This window comes from Symsagittifera roscoffensis, chromosome 2 (genome assembly GCF_963678635.1).
Source record: "Symsagittifera roscoffensis chromosome 2, txSymRosc1.1, whole genome shotgun sequence".
In the NCBI taxonomy this organism is placed as follows: domain Eukaryota; kingdom Metazoa; phylum Xenacoelomorpha; order Acoela; family Convolutidae; genus Symsagittifera; species Symsagittifera roscoffensis.
In genome coordinates, this window is record NC_087063.1 from 37986310 (window position 1) to 38008879 (window position 22570).

The 22570-nt window shown below is 30.9% G+C and overlaps 1 protein-coding gene across 6 annotated transcripts in view; it reads right to left on the reverse strand.

The window, feature by feature from the left end:
• The window catches only part of LOC134839070 (neural cell adhesion molecule 1-like), a 511831-nt gene that overhangs the window by 210224 nt on the left and 279037 nt on the right, over positions 1-22570 (reverse strand). The window lies entirely within an intron of this gene.

The following is a 22570-nucleotide window of genomic DNA, read 5'->3' on the forward strand; positions in this document are numbered from 1 at the left end:
TGATCATTTATACTCATTTATGTCAAAACTGGAGCCAGGTTTTATAATTATGAGCACAGTTTTAGCAATTTCATTCCATTTATCCCTTTATGGTCAAGTATGGACCAATAAAAGTGATCAATTTGCCAACATGAATAAATGGTTGCTATGCGAGTTGTGCGAGTTCTCAAAAAACATCAAAATTAGAGAGAAAATAGATAAGAAATCAGTTTCATTTTTTTCTTACTTTATCTAAATAAGTGTGATCTACTTGGGTGAAAAAAAAGAAAGAATAAGAACTGTTAATTGTTTTTATAAAAACGTTGAAAATGAGGCCGAGTAGAATTGCAATGTCAGTCATTAGGTAAAAAAGTAAAATAAGAACTGCTAATTGTTTTTTAAAAAAAACGTTGAAACCCGAGTTGACCAAAAATGCTAGTCATACAATTTTCATATATGGAAAAACGCTAATCATACACTTTTCATGCAATTCCGTAAGTACAGAAAATTGCATAAAAGGTCTATGATTAGTATTTTTTCATATATGGAAATTGTATGACTAGCGTTTTTCCAAAAACCAGAAGTTTTGATTTTTTACATTTTAAATTCTCAAAATTTTTTGGTTGTGTTCGTAACCGAACACAAATGTCATAAACCTTGGTTACACAAACGTAGTAACCAAAGGTTTGGCCGTCGCGCATCGAAAAAGCATTGGAAACAGCCTGAAATGTTTTAATTCTGTCTCACACAAATAATCTAACGAAAGTAACGAACTTTTAAATTTTGGCGAAAATTTTCAAAGATGATTATTTCTAAAATTTGAATTTTTAAATTACCAGACATTGATCAAATCATACAAAAACATGTCATACTAAACAAAGAGGAGTTTTAAGCGTTTTTGACAAAAGTTATGAAGAGAAAAGAAATTAAAATCCAATATTAGTATATCCAGGACTACTTTATACACAAAAAAAATAAATCGTACTAAATTTCTTATTTAGTACGATACACCGAATTTTATGCCAAAACAAGACAAAACAACCGAATTCAATGACACAATTCTAGCAAAATGTATGAAAATTGCTTGATTCGTAATTTTTCATAGACCTAGTTTATGGAATAGTATGATTAGCATTTTTGGTCTATGGAGTTCAACCCGGGGAGGCCGAGTAGAATTGTAATGTCAGTCACTTGAGTTGAATTCCGGGTTGGCCTTCTCATAGAGTAATTTCAGATAAGTTACAACGTCTGTTCGTTATGCTATCTTATTTTCGGCCGGATAGATTCGTGCAACTTGTTAGTCTAATACGAATTCTACTCTTACTCTTATGTTTCCTAGTCTCAATAGATCTAGTGAAAAGAATGCAACTGATTTCAATGCGTATTATAATTTCTCTGGCTGAAACTACGAAAAGTTTCAGTTATACAATTTATCATAAATTATGGTATGAATCATGACTGGTCATTTCTAAATATTTCACAGTGATAAAAATTAAGATACAAAATAAATACTTGTTTAGAAGTGGTTCTAACCATCCAATACTCCATTATTAATTAATTTTAATTTTATTAATTTTTTTAAAATCATAATTCTTCTTGTGAAGGATGGATGGAGTATTTTCTAAAATCTTTGAGAGAAGTGTAGACTTGTTGTGTCAGTGAAGTAATTGTGATGAGATAGAGAGGTTGTTAAGAATTCGAAACGATTGTATTTCAGTTGCATGTTTGTGTTAATGAAGTGTCAATTTCATGAAGGGTTTGATTTCTATGATTGGAGTGCCAACTGACAAGGATACGTATGCTGGATTGTTTCAGTTTTCAAAATTGAGTTGGTCATTATTTGTTTTCAATAGATACCTTTGCTGTATTCTCCTTTGCTATTCTCCTTTGCTGTATCGTATGAGGGCTGTAGTGCGGCTAGCAAAACCAATATATTTGCTTTTCCATAGTTAGAAGGTCGTTGAACTTTCATCTCCCTTTTGCTGCTCTTTTCTTTTGATGTAGGAAGTTTCTACTTTTTATATATCTGCAACCTTAAAGAATCAGTTTTAATTCTGATCTTGTTAGTTTTTTTGCAAAAGTTTTTTTAGTTACTTCGGTTTTCTGAAGAATTGCTCAACCTAGAGCCACTCCGAGTAAAAATTTTGTGGGATTTTCTCAGCGTGTTTTTAGCGTAGATGGTGAGACCGGCTAAAAAGCATGCTCGGGACGTCCTTCAATGATGGGTAAGGCCAGTCGGAGTATAAATGTAAGGGTCTCTTTGAGTAGAGTCTTTTGTTGCTGATAACGTTTTATTTCTTTTGTGTCAGGTATTTTGTCTTTTTTTTCGATGGTTGTAACTTTTTTCAAAAACTGTTTGTCTTTGCCAACTGTTGACTTTCAGGTATCATGTGGTCTTAATTAAAATACGAATTGTGTTTCAACACTATATTTTATCAAGTTCTAATCTGGTTTGGATATAGTTCGGCTTTTCTGCACATATGATTAGTGCGGTGGCGTTAGAAAGCTGCGTTGGATGTCTACACTTAATTCTTCATTGCAACTCGCTTGAAGGAAAATTTAAAAGGCGTGAAAGCCGTTCAAAATTATTAGGTTAGCTTGTGAAAATTTAAAATCATTTATTTACTCTAATTTTTTTGCAAATTTTGCTCAATTTTTAAATAGTTTAGGTGAAAAGGGCGATTTAAAGTGGCAAATTGGAGAAAAAGTATAAAAATCGGGCAACTAAAAAGGTTGATTTTATCTTTAAGTTATTAATCATTTTTAATTTACTTCATTGTTAGATAACTTGATCACATGGAACTTTAAGTTACCGCTAAATTTTGACTTTTATTATACGTTATTGAAAATTTACTGTAAGGTAAACGGTGAGTAATAATTTCAAAATGAATAGTGAATTAGAAATTCATACTTACATAGATTTGATATCAGCAAAAAAAGTTGAAGAAAAAAAAAATTTTGGCTGGCAAGGCAATAAAAGCTTCGTTATGCTGCTTAAGTTTTTATTGCGTAGAAGTAACCAAAGACAGTCAAGTGGTCTGATAATTTTGAGTTCTTCCGGGACAATTGTGTTGGTTCGTGTTGAGTATTTTGTAGTAATTTAAAGAGTTTATGGTTGAAATTCTTGCCATCAAAGAATTCTAAAAGTCAACAGGTTGAATTAATTCGTGTTCGTTGATATTGGTCGCAAGTTTCAACGGGGAACTTATTATTGATGGGAAAATATAAACAATTGTCTGACAGAGTCCTAGTTGCGGAGGTTATCCTGAAGCTTACAATTTTTGATGCAATCTAGTGGTTAGAGAATTTCAAAAAAAAATGATATGACTGGTACTTTGAATTTATAACCTTAAAGTGATGGCGTAGGTTGCGTTCAGGTGAACTTTGTAGAAAGTGCCTTTGGCTGTATCGATAGAAAGTGTGAGTTTGGGTTAAATTTGTTCTGAACGTTAACTCGTTTGGAAACTCATTTTCCCGTTTTTTGGGTACAAGAAAATTAAACGATTTTTGGAAAATGTCAAACTTGAGGGCTTTTTTCCTTCTGGAAAACAGAAGAAAAATGATCCTTTTAAGGTGATCACTGTAAAACATATTTGAAGCAAAGGGATTTTACTACGTTTTCTGTTCAAGTCAAGAAGCTCGTTCCTGACTTGAACAGAAAACGTAGTAAAATCCCTTTGCTCGGTACTTTGAATTTCTAACCTTAAAGTGATGGCGTAGGTTGCGTTCAGGTGAACTTTGTAGAAAGTGCCTTTGGCTGTATCGATAGAAAGTGTGAGTTTGGGTTAAATTTGTTCTGAACGTTAACTCGTTTGGAAACTCATTTTCCCGTTTTTTGGGTACAAGAAAATTAAACGATTTTTGGAAAATGTCAAACTTGAGGGCTTTTTTCCTTCTGGAAAACAGAAGAAAAATGATCCTTTTAAGGTGATCACTGTAAAACATATTTGAAGCAAAGGGATTTTACTACGTTTTCTGTTCAAGTCAAGAAGCTCGTTCCTCCTTAATAGATCAGTGTTTTAAACGAGGTAATAAGAGAAAGATGGATTATATGAGACGGGATTGCATAAAAGAGAGAGGTTACGAAGTTAAAGAAATATGGGTGCGAGTGGTGCGAAAGTTTCAAAACCGATGACTAGACAAAAAATGTAATCAGAACCCCTTTTCGTTTTAAAAGGTTTTTCTGAACAGACTCCTTTTTAGCATAAATAAAAAACGGATCTGTTTTTGGCTCTGTTCAGTGCAATTTAGTTGTTTCAGATGCACTAAATTCAAAAGTCGCCAACTCTCCTCCAATTTTCAAGAAGATTGATGTTGGAAGCAACGACATTGGAGACTACATGAAAAAATTCGCAATTGAAAACGAAATGATGAAACATCCTCATAAAACACTGATATCTAGTTTTAAGCTGAAAATTGGATCATTTACAATTCCTCTGTTCAACTTTTATTTGGAGCTTTATCTATGGTGTGCATCAAAAAGTACCTCTTTGTCCAGTACTCTTCTCAAAAATGTTACAAAAATTTTGTACAGTCAGTGTTTGATGCTAGAAGAGACAGAGATGAAATCCTTTTCCTCAGGAAAACTCTTTGTCACGACAAAAATCTCAAAATGTAACCAAGGAATAACTAATCAGAAGACTGAATACAGTGGAGAAAGACTCGTGTAAGGTTGAAATGCTGAAAACAACTATTCGGCACAGAAAACCTATCTTTGTTGGTTTTTCATACTTCAGTTTGAAAAGCTGCGAATGATGGAGCTGTATTACAAACTTTTTGAAAAACTTCGTGGTGTAAAAACAAGTTGAAGAGTTGGAGGCAGACACATACTCACTTTACTTTGCACTTGCTGAAGACACTTTATATGACTGTATCCAACCAGATAATAGAGCAGCTTTGGAAAAATGAGGGAAAACGATTGCAGACAATATTTTACGTCAGATGCAAAATCTAGTACCTAGTATTGCAAAAAAACGACTATTTCGGAAAAAAATTCAAGAGACATCATTAAAATTCTAATCAAAAACTTGTTTTCACACAAATGCATGATTCAGCGTTTCTAGACCGATTTCAAAAAATTCAATTTTTAAAATATAAACAAAACTTGATGATGATTATTGATTGTTTTTCTGATGGTTATGGGTTTTTATGAGTGATCATGTCAGTTTTTCAATGAAAATTTTCTTATGATAATCCATCTATTTTCTCTCATATACTTACGAAATAATCAGAAAATGTTAAAAAGAAAATAAATATACCTTTACTAACGAAATTGCAAAAATCTTTTCAATCTTGTAAACATGTCAAAGATGTAACGTTTCTTCTGATTTTCAAGACGCTGCAAAAATTGTTTCAATTTTTTAACAAGATGCGATAAGTTTTTCACTTTTTTGAGAAAACGCGAAAAGTGTTTCACTTTTTTTGACCAGATGCAAAAAATTTTTCACTTTTTTCAACAAAATGCGAGGCAAAAATTGTTTCAATTTTGTTGACATTATGTGAAAAGTGTTTTTTTTTTCCCTAAATATACTTAAAAGTGTTTCATTTTTCTACAAAGTGCGAAAAGGGTTTGAGTTTTTTTGACAAGATACAAAAACCATCAGGTATTTTTAACTTGTAAAATTTTTTTAATATGTGTGCAAAAATTAATCAAGTTTCTCAACATATGTGCGAGCTCGATGCGCTAAATTAGGTTGTGTTCTAATTGTTTTTCATTTAACTTCCCCGAACCTCTCATCTATTCTCAGTATTAAATTGAATTTGAAGGAATTAATTAATTACAAAGAACGCAGTTAATACCAAACAACACTTATTTACAAAAACATTTAATCAAAGAGCTGTCGAGCAGCAGAAAACTTTGGAGGTTCTCTATAGAACGCAGAGCTGGACGAGGTTCCTTTTCTGGTGGTTGTTGTAGGGGTGTTTTTAGGCGTCATTGTTTCTGATAAACTCTCATCTTCATCTATTGTGATGGGGTTTTCGGCTGATTCTGCTTCCTTTCAAGGAAAAAGGAAGTCGTCGACTGGTTGAGCCACGGAACTTGAATCAAGAATCTCGGGGTAGTTCATTCCCACATACTCAGACACTTCCTCCATCATTTGCATGATTCCAAAATCTGCGATGGGTACTTGTGTCAAATAATGATCGATGAAATTGCTTCGCATCACTTCCACCATAAACCAGACTTGGATTGGGATGTCCATTTGTGCCAGAAAAATTCCAGAGACAGTTTCTCGCGCTTGAATTTGTACTAGATCAGGCGAAAATTCTACAGCGTACATTTGGTTGCTATTTTGCACTGAGAAGATCATTTTGAGCCATAAGTTGAGTAAAAGATACAGAGTAAAAACAAAAATGATTTTGTGCTGAGAGAGGATGTAGCTGACGGTATATAAGTTGAAATTAAATGACTTAGTGCTGAGAGAGGAGGTAGTAGACGGTAGTTTAGTTGAAAATAAAATGATTTTTAGTTAGGAGTGAGGGGTACCTTCAACTCGAATGTGTGGGTTCAACCAATCAGAATTGATTTTCCTCATTTGGATCGTAGTCGTGTCCAATCAGATTTCAGCTTTCTTTTGTGGAATTTTTTAAATAAAAATCTTGTCCAATCGGAAACTAAGTTCCATTTTAGGTACTTTCTACACATTGTCATTTCTAATCACAAAAACGTTCATTTTTCTGATTGCAAACGAAAATGTGTGAAAAGTACTAAAAATGGAACTTTTTTTCCGATTTGACACGATTTTTATATAAGAATTCTATAAAAGAAAGCTGAAATTTGATTGCAAACGACTTCAATCTAAATGAGGAAAATCAATTCTGATTGGCTAAACCCACACATTCGAGTTGAAGATACCCCTCACTCCAAATTAAAAATCATTTCATTTTCAACTAAACTACCGTCAACCACCTCTTCACTCGACACTAAAACATTTAGTTTCTGTTTACATACCGTCAAATAAACCCTCTCTCAGCACAAAATCATTCTTGTTTTTACTCCGTATCTTTTATTAAAATTGTTTCTCAAAATGATCTTCTCAGTAGAAAACAGCAACCTCATGTATTCTGTAGAAATGCCGACTGATCTAGTACAAATTCAAGTGCGAAAAACTGTCTCTGGAATTTTTCTGGCACGAATGGACATCTCAATCCAAGTCTGGCACAAAGTGGATCTAATGCGAAAGGGTTTCAACGAGCACCATATGACACAAATACCCATCACTAGAACCAACTTGGAACAATGCAATTGATGGAGGAAATTTCTGAGCATGTGGGAATGAGCTACCTCGAGATTCCTGACTCAAGATATGTGGCTCAACCAGTCGACGACTTTCTCTTTCCTTGAGAGGAAGCAGAATCTGCCGAAAACTCTATCACCATAGATGAAGATGAGGGTTTGTCAGAAACAATGACGCCTAAATGAACCCCACCACAACAACCACCAGAAATGGAACCTCATCCAGCTCTGCGTTCTATAGAAAACATCCAGAATTTTCTGCTGCTCGACAGCTCTTTGATCAAAAGTTTTCGTAAATAATTGTTGTTTGGTATTAACTGTGTTCTTTGTAATTAATTAGTTTCTTCGATTTCATTTTAATTATGAGAATAGGTGAGATGTTCAGGGAGATTAAAGAAAAACAATTGAATACAACCTAATTTAGCGCTCCGAACTCGCTAAATTATATGCTAAGAAACTTGGTTAGTTTTCGCACACGTGTTAGGAAAAACAAAAGAAAAGTTGTACTCAAACTGAAAATACTTGATGTTTTTTGTATCTTGTTAAAAAAACTCAAACACTTTTCGCACTTTGTTCAAAAAATGAAACACTTTTTGCTTTTTGTACGAAAAAAAATGAAACACCTTTCACGTTTTGTCAAAAAAAAGTGAAACACTTTTCGCATCTTGTCAAAAAAAATGAAATACTTTTCGCATCTTGTCAAAAAAAGTGAAACACTTTTCGCATCTTGTTAAAAAAGTGAAACACTTTTCGCATCTTGTTAAAAAAGTGAAACATTTTCGCATCTTGTCAAAAAAAAATGAAATACTTTTCGCATCTTGTCAAAAAAAGTGAAACCCTTTTCGCTTCTTGTTAAAAAAGTTGAATTGTTCCTTGGAGCTTCTTGAAAATCAGAAGAAACATTACACCTTTTTTACAAGTTTGAAAAAACTTTTGCAAAGTCCTTATTAACGATATTTTTTTTTTGTTTAAAATTTTTTGATGATTTCCTAAGCATATGAGAGAAAATAGATAGATTATCGAAAAATTTTTAAGTTCTTTTTTTAAATTTGACATGATTACTAATTGCAAAGCATAACCGTCAAAAAAACAATCAATAACCTTAACAAATTATGTTCATATTTTGAAATTTGTTCTTTTCGACTTCTCACCATAAACGCTGAACCATGAGTTTTTGATTAGAACTTAGATAATGTCTCTTGAATTTTTCGAATTGGTCGTTTATTTGCATTACTAGGTATCGTTTTGGCTCCTTTCCAGCGTAAAGTATGTTGAACTGCTCGACTAAGCTGTTTGATACTTCTCCGCTTGATATAACAATACTTGAATGGTTTAACAATATGTGCTTAAACAAAATGTAAAGACAGTCAACTTCGTGATATATGTAAATATAATTATCTAATCTCTGCAAAATTTAGCTAAAAAATGTTCCTATTAAAGACAAATGTAACTTACAATTCTCCAAAGAACAAAAAAAAACTGTGATTAGATACACATTAATCTTGGGTTACTATGTTTTTTTCGTAAAACTCGTTGGAAACAGAAATAAATAGCAATTTTTACTGTAAGCTGAATAAATGCTGGAAAGAGCTTGAGACATAGCAGCTGTAACAAGGAGGAAAGAATTTGTCTGAGAATTGCGTGTTCATATAGAAGAAGTAACGCCTACGCAGTTTCGATATATGGAAACTTAATACAAGACATTCCATTTTTGATGAAAATACTTCCATATTAAAAAAATCGCGATGACTCAGAATGTTTACTTCCATTTTCATTTAGCCTCAAAATATTTTCTCTCATCTCTCCTCATCTGATCAATTTGCTCTTCAAAATGTACTCACGAAAAGACACTAGTACCAATTATATTGAATTCTCAAAAATCAAACAAGGGGAAATTTCATTTTAAACCTTGCTTTCAACTACTAAAATCTAATGATTTGGGACAATTTGAAAACTCCCAACAAGTCTATTTTAGTGAAAAAGAAGCAATTTCGACAATGCGGAATACCATTATTCACGATGCTGAAAACCTTGGACTCGTACCTATATTTGAAGCCATTTCTGGCAAAGAATCAGCTAGGATCATGGGCTGGACATCTGTAATACAGTATATGAAATAGCAACATACAACATGAGGAGGGTGTGTGTCACAATCAAGAAGTACAGAGTGAACAAGGCACTCTACATTCAGATTAGACTCTTCCTTGCAAAAGAGAATGAAGCAATGAAACAAGATTCAAAGAATTCAAAGAATTGTCCCAAATTTTGGGAGATTTCATATTTGTTGATAATTGTAAGCCTCAGTAATGCTTCGTGATGTTTTTTATGTTTGGTAACTAAAAAATGATTGGTTCAAAACTATTTTTTGTCACTGAAGTGCACCGTTGGAGCTAGGATATCTGAGAAAAAATGAGGCAAAACATAAAATTTAATCAAATTGAGATAAAACACTATCCAGTTATCAAATTGTTTTTCAGTATTTGGTTAAAAAATACATAAAAACTTATTGAATTACTGCTTTTGAACAAAAAAACAAACAAAATAAATATTTAGGTGAAAAAATTATCATTATTTTTCAGAATTCTGAATTTAATTGGTTGTTTTCAACTTTTTTTGCCCTAGTTTGAGGTTTCGATTGGCTACATGAAGTTCCTACTAAAAACTAATTAGACACTAAATCAAGGAAAAACATTTTATGGTAACTGTTATTTCAAAATAAACTAAAAATTCAACTCTATGTTTCTATTAAAAGCGTTTTCAATGTCTGAAATGGACATTCATCAAATTTTAAGGTCGAAATACTACAGAAAACTACAAGAGTGGTGGCTGGATAACAAAATTGGAGAATGTATTAGTTTTAATTTGTAAAGAAATACAGAAAACTCAATATTTTTGTTAAACATATGGAGAGGATATTTCAGAAAAGAAGAGTACTATCAAATTTATCAACAATGTTTTTATTTAGAGGAGAGTTAACTCAGATTGAGTGATCAACCAATAGAAAACATAACAAAAGCAAATGAGAGCCTTTGAAACAAAAAATGAAGATAAGGAACATCATTTTGATTACTGTTTTGAGTTTGATACAAATGCAAAATCTAGATTTGTCAGATTATCCACATTTAAAAGACTTCCTGTTGTTTATATTACAAAATTCCAAAAAGGAAATGATGAAAAGGTATGTTTTGGTAATAAATTTTTTTTCTGGTTGGAAACTGAAAAAAAAATTGATCAAAAGTTCAAAATTTGAATTGAGTATCGAAAAAATAATATAAACCAGACAAGAAATATCATTTTTCTCACTTTGGTGTCAATTGTATATGTTATTTATGTTAGAAAAGTTCAAAAAAAATGATTGATGCGGAAGTTTCCTATATACAATAGTTTAGTTCTGATCTTCAAAGTATTTTAAAATCTATGAGTACTTCATTTGGATTGGTTATCACCACAAATAATACCTGTGAAGGAATGCTTGATTGTTTGAAAAATCCATGAGAAGTAGAGCTCAATTCTGATTGGTTGACTTTAAAATTGTTGAAATTCCCATGACCATTGAAGTTCGTTTCTGATTGGTTGATTTCATTAAAGAAAAAAAATTTCCTATAAGTAAGGCTCGATTATGATTGGTCGATAGCAAAACTTTTGAAAATTCCATGGTTAGATTGGATAAATTTTGTTTCAGCAAGGCTAAAAAGCAGATCAATTCTGGTTTTCCTTCACGTTAAAAACAATTGGTTAAAAAATTCACATAACTGTTTTCATTTACTTTTATTCACTTTTGAGGCTATTCAACTCATCTTTTCTAAAAACTTAGGACATACTAAATCTCCCAATTACTCTCAAGTTTTTTCTTTACTTATTGAGATGACGTCATTGGATAGAAACGAATGAGTTGTAGGTCTTGAATGTGGCAGAGAATACACACAAAAAGATGCTGCAAGATATCGTGAGCACTGTGGCGTTTTAAAATGTTCCAGTTGTAACTTTTATACATATAGCAGCGAGGAACTCACCAATCATATCAAGAAGAAGCATTATTATTGTTTCCAAAATGTTAAATTAGTACTGAGCAGTTTCGAAACACATTCCAAGAGAAGGTAAAATCATTATCTTTTTAATGGAAACTTGGGAGAAAATACTTTGAATAATAATTTTTATTGAATCTGAAAAGTCTATACAATTGAGATAAATTCAAAAAATTTTAGTAAAAACTACAAAGTTTTTTCATCACTATTCTTGATCTTTAGTTTTTTTTTATTCAAAGGTTCTGATTGATGATAAAACCAGCTAACATCGAGTTCAAATTGTGGTGAAACTTTCAATGGAAATCGATCCAAAAATCTTTAAACTAGACAAAAAAAATTGGTTGCAAAATTGCGGAGATTTTGTTGCAATAATATTGTAGTAAACGTGAATAACGTATTCTAATGAGTGCTTAAATATTTGTTGAAAAATTATAAAAAACTGGATGTTTATACAAAATCGACTAATCGAAAGGTTTTGCCTAGTTACTATTTTAAAGTTTTCCTTGTTTAGTGCATGTAAAAGTGTTTACAGATTAGTGCAATTTTAAGCAAATGATGAGTTTTGATTCAGTCAGAATTATGGTTTGCTACTAGTTTATATTAGAAATTGATAACTGATCTAGAAACCATAAAAAAATTTATATGTTTTTTGTTTTTTGCTAATTTTTGAAAACTTCAACTTAAAAATATACAACATTCTCAACCAATTTTTTTTTTCAATTTAGAAATTCAGAGTTGAAACAGCAACAACAGGTATCACTTTGAGAAAATCATTTGAAGTTTTTGAGAACAGGTGTTATGGTTTTAATTCTGTTAATTCTGCTTCGGATTATTGAATGTTCGTTGAAATGATACAATTTTCCATCTAAAAATCAGTTTTCAAGTAAAAAATGTTCAAAATGAGTGAAATTGGAAGATATTAGATGAAGCAGAAACTGAGGAAACACTTATTTGAGATAGAAAATCACTTTAATTTACTAGGAAGTTTGATATAATTTTTTCTGAAAGCTGGCATATAAATTATATCTCGAGTAATGTTTGGAAACTTTTTAATCATTCGATATATTAGATAAACTTATATAAAAATTCAGATGTTTTGAGGACTTTTGTTGCAAAGTAAACTCAACTCTGACAACTTTCGGATATTGATACATGAAGCATGAATCAAAAAATTTGCTTTCATTATCTACATTTCATTATTTTGGATAAAAAAAAGTGATATGGAAAGATTTTTATAGAAAATAATATGGAGATTGCTGAAAATTTCTAATCAAACTGATAATATAGCAGAACCAGATGTAACATCTCCTTCGTATATTAATTTCAAATTGAAAAATTTCAGTTAGACGCACAGTAAAAAAAATTTCTGGTTAGCTTCTTTTTTTTTTTCAATTAGAAAATTTTGATAGAACTATAGAGCTTTCTGCTTGGTAAATTTTGCAAAATACTGCTTAGTAATTTCAATTGTTACAGTTTGTACCTTAATTTTGTTTCCTAAAACGACTTTTTAAAGAAGCGAGCTTTTAGAAGTTTTTAAATGTTGCAGAAATATGGAAATAATTTCCCTTGCGTATTTCACCTTCCGAAGAATTTCAGATTATAAACAAACGAGCAGCTCCTAATTCATTCTAAGAAATCAACTTGAAAATACACATTCTAGTTCTCAGTTTGTACAAGTGCTTTCGTATGCTTCAAATAGCACCGATTCTTTCTCCCTTAGACATTTTTGAGGAAACTTCCGACAAAAATCAAGAATAAAAAGCGATTTAGTATTTGTTTTGCAAGTAAAGTGATAGTTAATGGCGCCAAAAATTATGTTTTAGCTGAAATAGTTTACTGTAGCAACTGAACAAGAAAAACTAAAGGAAATAATGCACAAATAACATGGTAATAGTTAGAAGTTATCAGTTCTAATTTTATCTCTGCCAGCAAATTGTTCGTTCAATTGAAACTATTTTCTCCTAAATTCCCCAGTCTGACTAATTTTTCTTGCAAACTGTGTTCAATATCAAATAAATGTAGAATGTAGAATAACCTCGAAAGATAGAAAAATTATGGGAAAAATTCTTGATAATAAAATTGTAGAAGCAACAGAGATAGTCATCAGTTTTGAAGAAGATTTTGTTGAATATCATACAATCTAAGATACTTTTAAGAATAATATACCCCATTTTTAAAACATTTTAGCAGTTAAAAGTTCATTTTTCATCAATGATCTAAAATTTATTAATGTTAATAATGTTAAAAGCGTCTCGGAAGTTGTTATTTTTGTACAAGTTTGGGTTAATCTTTGAGAAAAAACTGAGGAGTAGTTGGATCTTGGAGTTTGATCTCAAAATTTCAATGAATATTGATCTTATTGTTCAATTGAATTGAGATTCTTAGATGAATTCTCCTTGAATTCAACAAAAAATTAGTTAAATACACAAATGAAAGGTTAAAAATTGAAAACTTTGGATAGATTTGACTAATTTCTTTTTCTCGAAAATAACGATTAATTACACTTTTTTACCGAGAAATCGAAAGGATCAATATCGATTCAGCTAATATGAGCTTTATATGTTCAAAGCATTATATAAACCGCTTTATAGCTAAAATTAGGGTAAATCTTATTGTATTTCATTTTTTTGAGAGAAAAATGTGGAAAAAAACATTTGTTTCAAAATTGTGAAAAAACCATTTGTGGAAAAAACAATTATGTTTCACTGTCTCAACATGATGCCAATTCAAATACAATTTGAGCTTAATTTTAAACCCTACAGGTATTTATATTTTTTCAATTAGATCAGAAGCAACAAAAAACTAGCCAAAGCCTTGAGATTTCTGCAATTTTTTCCAAAAACTTGAAAATTTGCAACATTTTCCGAAAACTTGAAACTTTCGCAAATTTTTCAAGAAACTTGAAATTTTAGCAAATTTTTCCACAAACTTACCATTCACTTACCATGAACCAAAAAAAAGTATATTATACCTTCATTACACAATCTACACGTAAAACTCAAAAATTGCATAACGCAAGCCGAGATTTTTGTGAAAAAACTAGACATTTCAACACAAAAACCAAAAAATTACCGCTCATCGTATCATTCCCTTTTCATCACACTAAAGTCTTACCATTCCCTATCTTAATACATTGGGAAACCTATTCCCTGTGATAATACAAGGAATTTCTATCCCTTATACATAGGGATATCTATACACTGTCGTAATACATGAAAAATCTAAACACTATCTTGAAATATGGTAAGATCGGGCGCCGAAAGATTTTTGTGAAACTTACATGGGAAATCTTACCATCTTTTTACATTAGGAAATCTATTCGCTTGCCTAATTCCTAGAATAACTATTCCTTATCTTAATACATAGTTTGGTGACCGGATGCTCTATTCCCTATCTTAATACATGGGTGTCACTAATCACCCCCACTCTCCCTCACATACATACTGCTTACTTAAATACCCAATGGATTACGCTACATCCAAAATTGATGTTGGAAAAGTAAATTCACTACTACATCTACCTCTAAAACCTGACTCGGTTTTCAAAAAACAACGAGCAAAAAAGTTCCAATTCCTTTACAAGATAAAGTCAATAGAATACTAGATGTCTAAGAACAAAACGAAATCATTTCTCCAGTTAAAAAAGAAGAACAACCAAAAGGAAACACTTTATTCAGTCGCGTCATTATCCTCGCTAAAGGAGAATCATTAAAAATTGGTCTAATTGCTAGATACTTCAATTCAGTCAATGATGAATCTAAAAGTAACTGGCCTAAAGAACCAATTCAAAAAATTCTCACAAAAAAAATTGGGGAAAACTTTTCAAGAGTTGACATGAACAGCGCGTATAATAAAATGCCAATAGACGAACAATCACGACACTTAACACGATTCGTTATTGGAAATCAACAATATGAACTTAATAAACCTTTCTATGGAATTTCCAGAGGACCAGCAGCTTTTTCAGCATTTTTGAGTAAATTTTTTTGACCACCTATTCTCAGCAAGAATGTTATAACCTATTTAGACGATGTTTTCATGCAATCACAAAGAAAACTTGAATTGTTTAAAGTATTGAAAAAATACCACCAAATGCTTCTTAAAGAAAATATAAGAGCGGCCCAAGATAAATCACATTTCGTTCTTACTGGTGTAAAAATCCTTAGACAAATTATTGAAGGAAACACAATCACTCCAATAAATTCTCGCATAGGCGCAATCATAAAACTTCAAGCTCCATCAAATAAAAAGAAAATCCAAGAAATTCTGGGAATTCTAAACTTTTTAATTAAATACGTCTATAAAAAGCTATTATATTTAAGACCATTTTATAATATTATCAGATAACAAATATTTTTGAATATACAACAGAACACAAAAACGATTTGAAGAAATAAAAACACTTCTCACTGAACAAATATCAAACACGATCCCAGTTACAGACCAACCAATTTATGTTATGTGCGACGCCTCCGATCAATTTTGGAATCGGCGCAGCATTATTACAAACACACAAAGGAAAAAACAAATTTGATCTCAACTCAGCAAATTCAAAACTATTTACACAAGCCAATTTTTGACTCTGTACACTTATGAGAGAATGTACAGCTATAATAAAAACTCTCACAGAATATGAAATTTTAGTACTTGGATCAGAACATCCAACATTTCTATTTACAGATCATAAACCTATAATTTTCCTACTCACACAAAAATCAAATCCGAACTAGAGAGTTTATAGATTTCAACTAATTCACATCAAATTCCCAAACCTACATATACCATGGACTGCAGGAAAAAGTCTTGCATTACCAGACACACTCCTTCGAAACACACCACCTTAATTGATAACAAGAAAAGTGACGATAGAAATACCGCAAAATATAAATTTTTTCCTGGCAAAACACAAAACATCACCACGATTAGAATGTAATTATGCAGTAAAAATTGTCCTTGATATTGCACGAATAGATAATTTACAATTTATTCAATAAACTTTTTGATCATTTTAAGTGTTGAATTTTTTTTATCTTTACCATATTTTATGTTAAAATGTATGTTTACGTTAAAATATGTTTTAAATAACTAGTTCAATTTCAGCCAATCCGAAACACTTTAAACATCACCCCTTTCTGACTCCACTTCATTAGCCGACACATTGCTCAACTCAAACAAATATGAAACTTAAACTTAAGAACCTCCAGTTCAAAAATAGGCAACATGCTTGACAACTTAAACGAAAAAATCTAAATCTCACAACCCTCTCCTATCAACCAGTACAAAATTCAACAATATTGTCATAATGTCTCAATATTTAGGCTAAAGTAAACATAACTCCTGAATACCCCCAATCATCCAACAAACAAAAACAAAACCAGGAAGCTTATTCCTAGACCTTCAGACTTACCCTCACAAGAAATTGCCTATATCCAAACCACTTGTCACAAAAAAATCCGATCATTTTCAATTTTTCACTCAGAAAATAAAAAAAAATTTTTTTGAAGAGACAGATCTTTCTCAAACAATTCGAATCCTCAAGGCAAAAATTTCAAAACTTTTTTCTTTATCACATTTTTTTTTCAATTTAGTATATATTTTATCGTAGACACCTTCGAAATATTCTTCCTCTCTAAAAATTTTTGCAGTTTTTTCGTAATTTTTCATTCCTCACAAAAGCCTACCTCAACTTCTCAAAAACCCTTGACCACCTCCTCAGGTACGATATTTCAACAACTATCTATATATTAAGACTTTTTTTAACAAGAAAGACATCCTTCTTGTTTTAGTAATTTCCGTCCCTTTCTAGTTTCCCTAATTTTGACAAAAGGTAAATGCATAAAAAAGACAAAAAACAGCTTTCTACCAGCAACAATACTCTTGATCAATTTTAGAGAAGAGTTCTATAAACAACATAAGTTTTCTTCATAAGAAAAAAGTAATTCAAAAATTTCAAAATTGCTAATCAACAACCAACACAACGATCCCCACGAATACCATTTGAAATATTTTTGAGTTTTTTTTTGAAATTTGACATGATTACTAATTGCAAAGCATAACCGTCAATGAAACAATCAATGACCTTCAACAAATTATATTCATTTTTTGAATTTTGATTTTTTCGAATTCTGACCAGAAACGCTGAACCATGAGTTTTTGATTAGAACTTAGATAATGTCTCTTAAATTTTTCGAATTGGTCGTTTCATTGCATTACTAGGTATCTCTTTGGCTCCTTTCCAACGTAAATTATGTTGAACTGCTCGACTAAGCTGATTGATACTTCTCCGCTTGATATAACAATACTTGAATGTTTTAACAATCTGTGTTTATACAAAATGTAAAGACAGTCAATTTCTTGATATATGTAAATATAATTATCTAATCTCTGCAAAATTTAACTAAAAAATGTTCCTATTAAAGACGAATGTAATTTACAATTCTCCAAAGAACAACAAAAACTGTGATTAGATACACATTAATCTTGGGTTACTATGTTTTTTTCGTAAAACTCGTTGGAATCAGAAATAAATAGCAATTTTTACTGTAAACTGAATAGATGCTGGAAAGAGCTTGAGACATAGCAGCTGTCACAAGGAGGAAAGAATTTTTCTGAGATTTTTGTGTTTATATAGTAGAAGTAACGCCTACGCAGTTTCGATATATGCAAGACATTCCATTTTTGGTTTTACTACCATATAAAAAACCCGCGATGACTCAGAATGTTTACTTACCCTCACAAGAAATTGCCTATATCCAAACCACTTGTCACAAAAAAATCCGATCATTTTCAATTTTTCACTCAGAAAATAAAAAAAAATTTTTTTGAAGAGACAGATCTTTCTCAAACAATTCGAATCCTCAAGGCAAAAATTTCAAAACTTTTTTCTTTATCACATTTTTTTTTCAATTTAGTATATATTTTATCGTAGACACCTTCGAAATATTCTTCCTCTCTAAAAATTTTTGCAGTTTTTTCGTAATTTTTCATTCCTCACAAAAGCCTACCTCAACTTCTCAAAAACCCTTGACCACCTCCTCAGGTACGATATTTCAACAACTATCTATATATTAAGACTTTTTTTAACAAGAAAGACATCCTTCTTGTTTTAGTAATTTCCGTCCCTTTCTAGTTTCCCTAATTTTGACAAAAGGTAAATGCATAAAAAAGACAAAAAACAGCTTTCTACCAGCAACAATACTCTTGATCAATTTTAGAGAAGAGTTCTATAAACAACATAAGTTTTCTTCATAAGAAAAAAGTAATTCAAAAATTTCAAAATTGCTAATCAACAACCAACACAACGATCCCCACGAATACCATTTGAAATATTTTTGAGTTTTTTTTTGAAATTTGACATGATTACTAATTGCAAAGCATAACCGTCAATGAAACAATCAATGACCTTCAACAAATTATATTCATTTTTTGAATTTTGATTTTTTCGAATTCTGACCAGAAACGCTGAACCATGAGTTTTTGATTAGAACTTAGATAATGTCTCTTAAATTTTTCGAATTGGTCGTTTCATTGCATTACTAGGTATCTCTTTGGCTCCTTTCCAACGTAAATTATGTTGAACTGCTCGACTAAGCTGATTGATACTTCTCCGCTTGATATAACAATACTTGAATGTTTTAACAATCTGTGTTTATACAAAATGTAAAGACAGTCAATTTTTTGATATATGTAAATATAATTATCTAATCTCTGCAAAATTTAACTAAAAAAAGTTCCTATTAAAGACGAATGTAATTTACAATTCTCCAAAGAACAACAAAAACTGTGATTAGATACACATTAATCTTGGGTTACTATGTTTTTTTCGTAAAACTCGTTGGAATCAGAAATAAATAGCAATTTTTACTGTAAACTGAATAGATGCTGGAAAGAGCTTGAGACATAGCAGCTGTCACAAGGAGGAAAGAATTTTTCTGAGATTTTTGTGTTTATATAGTAGAAGTAACGCCTACGCAGTTTCGATATATGCAAGACATTCCATTTTTGGTTTTACTACCATATAAAAAACCCGCGATGACTCAGAATGTTTACTTCCATTTTCATTTAGTCTCAAAATTTTTTCTAACATCTCTCCTCATCTGATCAATGTGCTCTTCAAAAATGTACTCAAGAAAAGACACTAGTACCAATTATATTGAGTTCTCAAAAGTCAAACAAGGTGAAATTTCATTTTAAAGCTTGCTTTCAACTACTAAAACTAATGATTAGCGACAATTTGAAAACTCCCAACAAGTCTATTTTATTGAAAAAGAAGCATTGTCGACAATGCGGAATAGCATTATTCACGATGCTGAAAACCTTGGACTCGTACCTATATTTGAAGCCATTTCTGGCAGAGAATCAGCTAGGATCATGGGCTCGACATCTGTAATACAGTATATGAAATAGCAACATACAACATGAGGAGGGTGTGTGTCACAATCAAGAAGTACAGAGTGAACAAGGCACCCTACATTCAGATTAGACTCTTCCTTGCAAAAGAGAATGAAGCAATGAAACAAAATTCAAAGAATTCAAAGAACTGTCCCAAATTTTAGGAGATTTCATATTTGTTGATAATTGTAAGCCTCAGTAATGCTCTGTGATGTTTTGTTTCTATGGTAATTGAAAATTGATTGGTTCAAAACTATTTTTTGTCACTGAAGTGCACCTTTGGAGCTAGGATATCTGAAGAAAAATTATGCAAAAAATTAATCAAATTGAGATAAAACACTATCCAGTTATCAAATTATTTTTCAGTTTTTGGTTAAAAAACTACATAAAAACTTATTTAATTACTGCTTTTGAACAAAAAAAAAACAAACAAAAAAAAATTTTTGTTTGAACACATTATCAGTATTTTTCAAAATTCTGATTTTGATTGGTTGTTTTCAACTTTTTTTACCCTAGTTTGAGGTTTCGATTGGCTACATGAAGTTCCTAGTAAAAACTAATTAGACACTAAATCAAGGAAAAACATTTTATGGTAACTGTTATTTCAAAACAAACTACAAATTCAACAATATGTTTCTATCAAAAGCGTTTTCAATGTCTGAAATGGACCTTCATCAAATTTTAAGGTCGAACTACTACAGAAAACTACAAGAGTGGTGGCTGGATAACAAAAATGGAGAATGTATTAGTTTTAATTTGTAAAGAAATACAGAAAATCTAATAGTTTTGTTAAACATATGGAGAGAATATTTCAGAAAAGAAGAGTACTATCAAATTTATCAACAATGTTTTTATTTAGAGGAGAGTTAACTCAGATTGAGTGATCAATCAGTAGAAAACATAACAAAAACAAATGAGAGCCTTTGAAACAAAAAATGATGATAAGGAACATCATTTTGATTACTGTTTTGAAATTGATACAAATGCAAAATCTAGATTTGTCAGATTATCCACATTTAAAACACTTCCTGTTGTTTTTATTACAAAAATCCAAAAAGAAAATGATGAAAATGTATATTTTGGTAATAATATTTTTCACTGGTTAGAAATTGAAAAAAAAAATTAATCGAAACTTCAAAATTTGAACTGAGTATCGAAAAAATAATATAAACCAGACAATAAATCTCATTTATCTCACTTTGGTGTCAATTGTATATGTTAGTTATGTTAGAAAAATTCAATAAAGTTGGTTGATGCGGAAGTTTCATATATATAATAGTTTAGTTCTGATCTACAAAGTATTTTAAAATCTATGAGTACTTCATTTGGATTGGTTATCACCACAATTAATATCTGTGAAGGAATGCTTGATTGTTTGAAAAATCCATAAGAATTAGAGCTCAATTCTGATTGGTTGACTTAAAATTTGTTGAAATTCCCATGACCATTGAAGTTCGATTCTGATTGGTTGATTTCAAGAAAGAAAAAAAATTCCTTATAAGTAAGGCTCGATTCTGATTGGTCGATAGCAAAGCTTCTGAAAAGCAGATCAATTCTGATTTTCCCTCACGTTAAAGACAATTGGTTAGGAAATTCACCTAACTGTTTTCATTTACTTTTTTTTCGCTTTTGAGGCTATTCAACTCATCTTTTCTAAAAACATAGGACATAATAAATCCCAATTACTCTCAAGTTCTTTCTTTACTTATTGAGATGCCGTCATTGAATAGAAACGAACGAGTTGCATGTCTTGAATGTGGCAGAGAGTACACACGTAGAGATGCTTTAAGACATCGTGAGCACTGTGGCGTTTTAAACTGTTCCAGTTGTAACTTTTATACATATAGCAGCGAGGAACTCACCAATCATATCAAGAAGAAGCATTATTGTTGTCTCCAAAATGTTCAATTAAGTACTGAGCAGTTTCAAAACACATTCCAAGAGAAGGTAAATCATTATCTTTTTAATGGAAACTTGGGAGAAAATTCTTTGAATAATAATTTTTACTGAATCTGAAAAGTCTAAAAAATTGAGATAAATTCAAAAAATTCTAGTGAAAACTACAAAGTTTTTCATCACTATTCTTGATGTTTAGTTTTTTTTTATTAAAATGTTCTGATTGATGATAAAACCAGCAAACATCGAGTTCAAATTGTGGTGAAACTTTCAATGGAAATCGATCCAAAAATCTTTAATCTAGAAAAAAAACATTAGTTGCAAGCTTGCGGAGATTTTGTGTCGATCATATTGTAGTAAAAGTGAAAACATATGCTAATGAGTGCTTAAGTATTTGTTGAAAAATTACAAAAAAACTGGATGTTTATAAAAGATCGACTAATCGAAAGGTTTTGTCTAGTTACTATTTTAAAGTTTTCCTTGTTTAGTGCATGTAAAAGTGTTTATAGAGTAGTGCAATTTTAAGCAAATGATGAGTTTTGATTCACTCTAAATTGATAACTGGTCACTCTAATTGATAACTGGTCACTCTAATTGAAAATTGCTTCACTCTAATTGAAACTAAATTGAAAACTATAAAAAAAAGTTATATGTTTTTTGTTTTTTGCTAATTTTTGAAAACTTCAACTTAAAAATATACAACATTCTCAACCATTTTTTTTTTCAATTTAGAAGTTCAGAGTTGAAACAGCAACAACAGTTTTCAGTTTGAGAAAATCATTTGAAGTTTTTGAGAACAGGATTTATGGTTTTAATTCTGCTTCGGGTTATTGAATGTTCGTTGAATTGATACAATTTTCCATCTAAAATTCAGTTTTCAAGTAAACAGTTTTCAAGTAAGATAGTAGATGAAGCAGAAACTGAGGAAACACTAATATGAGAGAGAAAATCACTGTAATTAATAGGACGTTTGATATGAATTTTTCTGAAATTTGGCGTATAAATTATATCTTGAGTAATGTTTGGAAACTTTTTAATCATTC